Here is an 11458-nt window from a genome sequence, read left to right as displayed (position 1 = left end):
CTGGTGGGACGGAGAGTCCTGACACTGGCGGGACGGAGAATCCTGATACTGGCGTGACGGAGAATCCTGATACTGGCGGGATGGAGAATCCTGATACTGGCGAGACGGAGAGTCCTGATACTGGCGGGACGGAGAATCCTGATACTGGCGGGACGGAGAATCCTGATGCTGGCGAGACGGAGAATCCTGATGCTGGCGAGACGGAGAATCCTGATACTGGCGAGACGGAGAGTCCTGATACTGGCGAGACGGACAATCCTGATACTGGCGAGACGGACAATCCTGATACTGGCGGGACGGAGAATCCTGATACTGGCGAGACGGAGAATCCTGATACTGGCGGGACGGAGAATCCTGATACTGGCGTGAAGGAGAATCCTGATACTGGCGAGACGGACAATCCTGATACTGGCGGGACGGACAATCCCGATACTGGCGAGATGGAGAATCCTGATGCTGTCGAGACGGACAATCCTGATACTGGCGGGACGGAGAATCCTTATACTGGCGAGACGGACAATCCTGATACTGGCGAGATGGAGAGTCCTGATGCTGGCGAGATGGACAATCCTGATACTGGCGAGACGGACAATCCTGATACTGGCGTGACGGACAATCCTGATACGGGCGGGATGGACAATCCTGATACTGGCGACACGGACAATCCTGATACTGGCGAGACGGAGAATCCTGATACTGGCGGGACGGAGAATCCTGATACTGGCGGGACGGACAATCCTGATACTGGCGAGACGGACAATCCTGATACTGGCGGGATTGGGAATCCTGATACTGGCGAGATGGAGAATCCTGATACTGGCGGGACGGAGAATCCTGATACTGGCGAGACGGAGAATCCTGATACTGGCGTGAAGGAGAATCCTGATACTGGTGGGATGGAGAATCCTGATGCTGTCGAGACGGACAATCCTGATACTGGCGAGACGGACACTCCTGATACTGGCGAGACGGAGAGTCCTGATACTGGCGGGACGGAGAATCCTGATACTGGAGGGACGGAGAGTCCTGATACTGGCGTGATGGACAATCCTGATACGGGCGAGATGGACAATCCTGATACTGGCGAGACGGAGAGTCCTGATACTGGCGAGACGGAGAATCCTGATACTGGCGGGACGGAGAAACCTGATACTGGCGGGACGGAGAGTCCTGATACTGGCGGGACGGAGAATCCTGATACTGGCGAGACAGAGAGTCCTGATACTGGCGAGACGGAGAATCCTGATACTGGCGAGACGGAGAATACTGATACTGGCGTGACGGACAATCCTGATACTGGCGATACGGAGAATCCTGATACTGGCGAGGCGGACAATCCTGATACTGGCGGGATGGAGAATCCTGATGCTGGCGAGACGGACAATCCTGATACTGGCGAGACGGAGAATCCTGATACTGGCGAGACGGAGAATCCTGATACTGGCGAGACGGAGAATCCTGATACTGGCGGGACGGAGAATCCTGATACTGGCGGGATGGAGAATCCTGATACTGGCGGGATGGAGAATCCTGATGCTGGCGAGACGGACAATCCTGATACTGGCGAGACGGACAATCCTGATACTGGCGAGACGGACAATCCTGATACTGGCGAGATGGAGAGTCCTGATACTGGCGGGACGGAGAATCCTGATACTGGAGGGACGGAGAGACCTGATCCTGGCGTGACGGACAATCCTGATACGGCCGAGATTGACAATCCTGATACTGGCGGGACGGAGAATCCTGATATGGCGTGACGGAGAATCCTGATACTGGCGAGACGGAGAATCCTGATACTGGCGAGACGGAGAATCCTGTTACTGGCGAGACGGAGAACCTTGATACTGGCGAGACGGAGAATCCTGATACTGGCGGGACGGACAATCCTGATACTGGCGGGACGGAGAATCCTGATACTGGCGGGACGGAGAATCCTGATACTGGCGAGCGGAGATCCTGATGCTGGCGAGACGGAAAATGCTGATACTGGCGAGACGGAGAATCCTGATACTGGCGAGACGCAGAATCCTGATACTGGCGAGACGGACAATCCTGATACTGGTGAGACGGAGAGTCCTGATGCTGGCGAGACGGAGAGTCCTGATACTGGCGAGACGGACAATCCTGATACTGGCGAAACAGAGAATCCTGATACTGGCGAGACGGACAATCCTGATACTGGCGAGACGGAGAATCCTGATGCTGGCGAGACGGAGAGTCCTGATACTGGCGAGACGGAGAATCCTGATACTGGCGTGACGGAGAATCCTGATACTGGCGCGATGGACAATCCTGATACTGGCGGGATGGACAATCCTGATACTGGCGAGACAGACAATCCTGATACTGGCGAGACGGAGAATCCTGATGCTGGCGAGACGGACAATCCTGACACTGGACTGGCGAGACTGAGAATCCCGATACTGGCGAGACGGACAATCCTGATACTGGCGGGACGGCGAATCCTGATACTGGCATGACGGAGAATCCCGATACTGGCGTGACGGAGAATCCTGATACTGGCGGGACGAACAATCCTGATACTGGCGAGACGGAAAAACCTGATACTGGTTGGACGGAGAATCCTGATACTGGCGCGACGGAGAATCCTGATACTGGCGAGACGGAGAATCCTGATACTGGTGAGACGGAGAATCCTGATACTGGTGGGACGGAGAATCCTGATACTGGCGGGACAGACAATACTGATACTGGCGTGACGGAGAATCCTGATACTGGCTGGACGGAGAATCCTGATACTGGCGGGACGGAGAGACCTGACACTGGCGGGACGGAGAATCCTGATACTGGCGTGACGGAGAATCCTGATATTGGCGGGATGGAGAATCCTGATACTGGCGAGACGGAGAGTCCTGATACTGGCGGGACGGAGAATCCTGATACTGGCGGGACGGAGAATCCTGATGCTGGCGAGACGGAGAATCCTGATGCTGGCGAGACGGAGAATCCTGATACTGGCGAGACGGACAATCCTGATACTGGCGAGACGGAGAGTCCTGATACTGGCGAGACGGACAATCCTGACACTGGCGAGACGGAGAATCCTGATACTGGCGGGACGGAGAATCCTGATACTGGCGAGACGGAGAATCCTGATACTGGCGTGAAGGAGAATCCTGATACTGGCGAGACGGACAATCCTGATACTGGTGGGACGGACAATCCCGATACTGGCAAGATGGAGAATCCTGATTCTGGCGAGACGGACAATCCTGATACTGGCGGGACGGAGAATCCTGATACTGGCGAGACGGTCAATCCTGATACTGGCGAGACGGAGAGTCCTGATGCTGGCGAGATGGACAATCCTGATACTGGCGAGACGGACAATCCTGATACTGGCGTGACGGACAATCCTGATACTGGCGGGATGGACAATCCTGATACTGGCGACACGGACAATCCTGATACTGGCGAGACGGAGAATCCTGATACTGGTGGGACGGAGAATCCTGATACTGGCGGGACGGAGAATCCTGATACTGGCGGGACGGACAATCCTGATACTGGCGAGACGGACAATCCTGATACTGGCGGGATGGAGAATCCTGATACTGGCGAGAAGGAGAATCCTGATACTGGCGGGACGGAGAATCCTGATACTGGCGAGACGGAGAATCCTGATACTGGCGTGAAGGAGAATCCTGATACTGGCGGGATGGAGAATCCTGATTCTGGCGAGACGGACAATCCTGATACTGGTGAGACGGAGAATCCTGATACTGGCGAGACGGAGAGTCCTGATACTGGCGGGACGGTGAATCCTGATACTGGCGTGAAGGAGAATCCTGATACTGGCGAGACGGACAATCCTGATACTGGCGGGACGGACAATCCCGATACTGGCGAGATGGAGAATCCTGATGCTGGCGAGACGGACAATCCTGATGCTGGCGGGACGGAGAATCCTGATACTGGCGAGACGGACAATCCTGATACTGGCGAGACGGAGAGTCCTGATGCTGGCGAGATGGACAATCCTGATACTGGCGAGACGGACAATCCTGATACTGGCGAGACGGACAATCCTGATACTGGCGAGATGGAGAGTCCTGATACTGGCGGGACGGAGAATCCTGATGCTGGAGGGACGGAGAGACCTGATACTGGCGTGACGGACAATCCTGATACGGCCGAGATGGACAATCCTGATACTGGCGAGACGGAGAGCCCTGATACTGGCGAGACGGAGAGTCCTGATATGGCGTGACGGAGAATCCTGATACTGGCGAGACGGAGAATCCTGATACTGGCGAGACGGAGAATCCTGATGCTGGCGAGACGGAGAATCCTGATACTGGCGAGACGGAGAGTCCTGATACTGGCGAGACGGACAATCCTGATACTGGCGAGACGGACAATCCTGATACTGGCGAGATGGAGAGTCCTGATGCTGGCGAGATGGACAATCCTGATACTGGCGAGACGGACAATCCTGATACTGGCGTGACGGACAATCCTGATACGGGCGGGATGGACAATCCTGATACTGGCGACACGGACAATCCTGATACTGGCGAGACGGAGAATCCTGATACTGGCGGGACGGAGAATCCTGATACTGGCGGGACGGACAATCCTGATACTGGCGAGACGGACAATCCTGATACTGGCGGGATTGGGAATCCTGATACTGGCGAGACGGAGAATCCTGATACTGGCGGGACGGAGAATCCTGATACTGGCGAGACGGAGAATCCTGATACTGGCGTGAAGGAGAATCCTGATACTGGTGGGATGGAGAATCCTGATGCTGTCGAGACGGACAATCCTGATACTGGCGAGACGGACACTCCTGATACTGGTGAGACGGAGAGTCCTGATACTGGCGGGACGGAGAATCCTGATACTGGAGGGACGGAGAGTCCTGATACTGGCGTGATGGACAACCCTGATACGGGCGAGATGGACAATCCTGATACTGGCGAGACGGAGAGTCCTGATACTGGCGAGACGGAGAATCCTGATACTGGCGGGACGGAGAAACCTGATACTGGCGGGACGGAGAGTCCTGATACTGGCGGGACGGAGAATCCTGATACTGGCGAGACAGAGAGTCCTGATACTGGCGAGACGGAGAATCCTGATACTGGCGAGACGGAGAATACTGATACTGGCGTGAGGGACAATCCTGATACTGGCGAGGCGGAGAATCCTGATACTGGCGAGGCGGACAATCCTGATACTGGCGGGATGGAGAATCCTGATGCTGGCGAGACGGACAATCCTGATACTGGCGAGACGGAGAATCCTGATACTGGCGAGACGGAGAATCCTGATACTGGCGAGACGGTGAATCCTGATACTGGTGGGACGGAGAATCCTGATACTGGCGGGACGGAGAATCCTGATACTGGCGGGATGGAGAATCCTGATGCTGGCGAGACGGACAATCCTGATACTGGCGAGACGGACAATCCTGATACTGGCGAGACGGACAATCCTGATACTGGCGAGATGGAGAGTCCTGATACTGGCGGGACGGAGAATCCTGATACTGGAGGGACGGAGAGACCTGATACTGGCGTGACGGACAATCCTGATACGGCCGAGATGGACAATCCTGATACTGGCGGGACGGAGAATCCTGATATGGCGTGACGGAGAATCCTGATACTGGCGAGACGGAGAATCCTGATACTGGCGAGACGGAGAATCCTGATACTGGCGAGACGGAGAACCTTGATACTGGCGAGACGGAGAATCCTGATACTGGCGGGACGGACAATCCTGATACTGGCGGGACGGAGAATCCTGATACTGGCGGGACGGAGAATCCTGATACTGGCGAGCGGAGATCCTATGCTGGCGAGACGGAAAATGCTGATACTGGCGAGACGGAGAATCCTGATACTGGCAAGACGCAGAATCCTGATACTGGCGAGACGGACAATCCTGATACTGGTGAGATGGAGAGTCCTGATGCTGGCGAGACGGAGAGTCCTGATACTGGCGAGACGGACAATCCTGATACTGGCGAAACGGAGAATCCTGATACTGGCGAGACGGACAATCCTGATACTGGTGAGACGGAGAATCCTGATGCTGGCGAGATGGAGAGTCCTGATACTGGCGAGACGGAGAATCCTGATACTGGCGTGACGGAGAATCCTGATACTGGCGCGATGGACAATCCTGATACTGGCGGGATGGACAATCCTGATACTGGCGAGACAGACAATCCTGATACTGGCGAGACGGAGAATCCTGATGCTGGCGAGACGGACAATCCTGACACTGGACTGGCGAGACTGAGAATCCCGATACTGGCGAGACGGACAATCCTGATACTGGCGGGACGGCGAATCCTGATACTGGCGTGACGGAGAATCCCGATACTGGCGTGACGGAGAATCCTGATACTGGCGGGACGAACAATCCTGATACTGGCGAGACGGAAAAACCTGATACTGGTTGGACGGAGAATCCTGATACTGGCGCGACGGAGAATCCTGATACTGGCGAGACGGAGAATCCTGATACTGGTGAGACGGAGAATCCTGATACTGGTGGGACGGAGAATCCTGATACTGGCGGGACAGACAATCCTGATACTGGCGGGACGGAGAGACCTGACACTGGCGGGACGGAGAATCCTGATACTGGCGTGACGGAGAATCCTGATACTGGTGGGATGGAGAATCCTGATATTGGCGAGACGGAGAGTCCTGATACTGGCGGGACGGAGAATCCTGATACTGGCGGGACGGAGAATCCTGATGCTGGCGAGACGGAGAATCCTGATGCTGGCGAGACGGAGAATCCTGATACTGGCGAGACGGACAATCCTGATACTGGCGAGACGGAGAGTCCTGATACTGGCGAGACGGACAATCCTGATACTGGCGAGACGGACAATCCTGATACTGGCGGGACGGAGAATCCTGATACTGGCGAGACGGAGAATCCTGATACTGTCGGGACGGAGAATCCTGATACTGGCGAGACGGAGAATCCTGATACTGGCGTGAAGGAGAATCCTGATACTGGCGAGACGGACAATCCTGATACTGGCGGGACGGACAATCCCGATACTGGCAAGATGGAGAATCCTGATTCTGGCGAGACGGACAATCCTGATACTGGCGGACGGAGAATCCTGATACTGGCGAGACGGACAATCCTGATACTGGCGAGACGGAGAGTCCTGATGCTGGCGAGATGGACAATCCTGATACTGGCGAGACGGACAATCCTGATACTGGCGTGACGGACAATCCTGATACTGGCGGGATGGACAATCCTGATACTGGCGACACGGACAATCCTGATACTGGCGAGACGGAGAATCCTGATACTGGTGGGACGGAGAATCCTGATACTGGCGGGACGGAGAATCCTGATACTGGCGGGACGGACAATCCTGATACTGGCGAGACGGACAATCCTGATACTGGCGGGATGGAGAATCCTGATACTGGCGAGAAGGAGAATCCTGATACTGGCGGGACGGAGAATCCTGATACTGGCGAGACGGAGAATCCTGATACTGGCGTGAAGGAGAATCCTGATACTGGCGGGATGGAGAATCCTGATTCTGGCGAGACGGACAATCCTGATACTGGTGAGACGGAGAATCCTGACACTGGCGAGACGGAGAGTCCTGATACTGGCGGGACGGAGAATCCTGATACTGGCGTGAAGGAGAATCCTGATACTGGCGAGACGGACAATCCTGATACTGGCGGGACGGACAATCCCGATACTGGCGAGATGGAGAATCCTGATGCTGGCGAGACGGACAATCCTGATACTGGCGGGACGGAGAATCCTGATACTGGCGAGACGGACAATCCTGATACTGGCGAGACGGAGAGTCCTGATGCTGGCGAGATGGACAATCCTGATACTGGCGAGACGGACAATCCTGATACTGGCGAGACGGACAATCCTGATACTGGCGAGATGGAGAGTCCTGATACTGGCGGGACGGAGAATCATGATGCTGGAGGGACGGAGAGACCTGATACTGGCGTGACGGACAATCCTGATACGGCCGAGATGGACAATCCTGATACTGGCGAGACGGAGAGCCCTGATACTGGCGAGACGGAGAGTCCTGATATGGCGTGACGGAGAATCCTGATACTGGCGAGACGGAGAATCCTGATACTGGCGAGACGGAGAATCCTGATACTGGCGGGACGGAGAACCTTGATACTGGCGAGATGGAGAATCCTGATACTGGCGGGACGGACAATCCTGATACTGGCGGGAGGGAGAATGCTGATACTGGCGGGACGGAGAATCCTGATACTGGCGAGCGGAGAATCCTGATGCTGGCGAGACGGAAAATCCTGATACTGGCGAGACGGAGAATCCTGATACTGGCGAGACGCAGAATCCTGATACTGGCGAGACGGACAATCCTGATACTGGTGAGACGGAGAGTCCTGATGCTGGCGAGACGGAGAGTCCTGATACTGGCGAGACGGACAATCCTGATACTGGCGAAACGGAGAGTCCTGATACTGGCGAAACGGACAATCCTGATACTGGCGAGACGGAGAATCCTGATGCTGGCGAGACGGAGAGTTCTGATACTGGCGAGACGGAGAATCCTGATACTGGCGTGACGGAGAATCCTGATACTGGCGCGATGGACAATCCTGATACTGGCGGGACGGACAATCCTGATACTGGCGAGACGGACAATCCTGATACTGGCGAGACGGAGAATCCTGATGCTGGCGAGACGGACAATCCTGACACTGGACTGGCGAGACTGAGAATCCCGATACTGGCGAGACGGACAATCCTGATACTGGCGGGACGGCGAATCCTGATACTGGCGTGACGGAGAATCCCGATACTGGCGTGACGGAGAATCCTGATACTGGCGGGACGAACAATCCTGATACTGGCGAGACGGAAAAACCTGATACTGGTTGGACGGAGAATCCTGATACTGGCGGGACGGAGAATCCTGATACTGGCGAGACGGAGAATCCTGATACTGGTGAGACGGAGAATCCTGATACTGGTGGGACGGTGAATCCTGATACTGGCGGAACAGACAATCCTGATACTGGCGTGACGGAGAATCCTGATACTGGCGAGACGGAAAAACCTGATACTGGTTGGACGGAGAATCCTGATACTGGCGGGACGGAGAATCCTGATACTGGCGTGACGGAGAATCCTGATACTGGCGGGATGGAGCATCCTGATACTGGCGAGACGGAGAGTCCTGATACTGGCGGGACGGAGAATCCTGATACTGGCGGGACGGAGAATCCTGATGCTGGCGAGACGGAGAATCCTGATGCTGGCGAGACGGAGAATCCTGATACTGGCGAGACGGACAATTCTGATACTTGCGAGACGGAGAGTCCTGATACTGGCGAGACGGACAATCCTGATACTGGCGAGACGGACAATCCTGATACTGGTGGGACGGAGAATCCTGATACTGGCGAGACGGAGAATCCTGATACTGGCGAGACGGAGAATCCTGATACTGGTGGGACGGAGAATCCTGATACTGGCGGGACGGAGAATCCTGATACTGGCGGGACGGACAATCCTGATACTGGCGAGACGGACAATCCTGATACTGGCGGGATGGAGAATCCTGATACTGGCGAGAAGGAGAATCCTGATACTGGCGGGACGGAGAATCCTGATACTGGCGAGACGGAGAATCCTGATACTGGCGTGAAGGAGAATCCTGATACTGGCGGGATGGAGAATCCTGATTCTGGCGAGACGGAGAATCCTGATACTGGTGAGACGGAGAATCCTGATACTGGTGGGACGGTGAATCCTGATACTGGCGGAACAGACAATCCTGATACTGGCGTGACGGAGAATCCTGATACTGGCGAGACGGAAAAACCTGATACTGGTTGGACGGAGAATCCTGATACTGGCGGGACGGAGAATCCTGATACTGGCGTGACGGAGAATCCTGATACTGGCGGGATGGAGCATCCTGATACTGGCGAGACGGAGAGTCCTGATACTGGCGGGACGGAGAATCCTGATACTGGCGGGACGGAGAATCCTGATGCTGGCGAGACGGAGAATCCTGATGCTGGCGAGACGGAGAATCCTGATACTGGCGAGACGGACAATTCTGATACTTGCGAGACGGAGAGTCCTGATACTGGCGAGACGGACAATCCTGATACTGGCGAGACGGACAATCCTGATACTGGTGGGACGGAGAATCCTGATACTGGCGAGACGGAGAATCCTGATACTGGCGAGACGGAGAATCCTGATACTGGTGGGACGGAGAATCCTGATACTGGCGGGACGGAGAATCCTGATACTGGCGGGACGGACAATCCTGATACTGGCGAGACGGACAATCCTGATACTGGCGGGATGGAGAATCCTGATACTGGCGAGAAGGAGAATCCTGATACTGGCGGGACGGAGAATCCTGATACTGGCGAGACGGAGAATCCTGATACTGGCGTGAAGGAGAATCCTGATACTGGCGGGATGGAGAATCCTGATTCTGGCGAGACGGACAATCCTGATACTGGTGAGACGGAGAATCCTGATACTGGCGAGACGGAGAGTCCTGATACTGGCGGGACGGAGAATCCTGATACTGGCGTGAAGGAGAATCCTGATACTGGCGAGACGGACAATCCTGATACTGGCGGGACGGACAATCCCGATACTGGCGAGATGGAGAATCCTGATGCTGGCGAGACGGACAATCCTGATACTGGCGGGACGGAGAATCCTGATACTGGCGAGACGGACAATCCTGATACTGGCGAGACGGAGAGTCCTGATGCTGGCGAGATGGACAATCCTGATACTGGCGAGACGGACAATCCTGATACTGGCGAGACGGACAATCCTGATACTGGCGAGATGGAGAGTCCTGATACTGGCGGGACGGAGAATCCTGATGCTGGAGGGACGGAGAGACCTGATACTGGCGTGACGGACAATCCTGATACGGCCGAGATGGACAATCCTGATACTGGCGAGACGGAGAGCCCTGATACTGGCGAGACGGAGAGTCCTGATATGGCGTGACGGAGAATCCTGATACTGGCGAGACGGAGAATCCTGATACTGGCGAGACGGAGAATCCTGATACTGGCGGGACGGAGAACCTTGATACTGGCGAGATGGAGAATCCTGATACTGGCGGGACGGACAATCCTGATACTGGCGGGAGGGAGAATCCTGATACTGGCGGGACGGAGAATCCTGATACTGGCGAGCGGAGAATCCTGATGCTGGCGAGACGGAAAATCCTGATACTGGCGAGACGGAGAATCCTGATACTGGCGAGACGCAGAATCCTGATACTGGCGAGACGGACAATCCTGATACTGGTGAGACGGAGAGTCCTGATGCTGGCGAGACGGAGAGTCCTGATACTGGCGAGACGGACAATCCTGATACTGGCGAAACGGAGAATCCTGATACTGGCGAGACGGACAATCCTGATACTGGCGAG

Source organism: Scyliorhinus torazame, chromosome 23 (assembly GCF_047496885.1).
Source record: "Scyliorhinus torazame isolate Kashiwa2021f chromosome 23, sScyTor2.1, whole genome shotgun sequence".
NCBI lineage: Eukaryota > Metazoa > Chordata > Chondrichthyes > Carcharhiniformes > Scyliorhinidae > Scyliorhinus > Scyliorhinus torazame.
The sequence above is the reverse complement of the archived record's forward strand: the minus strand, read 5'-3'. Positions refer to the sequence as shown.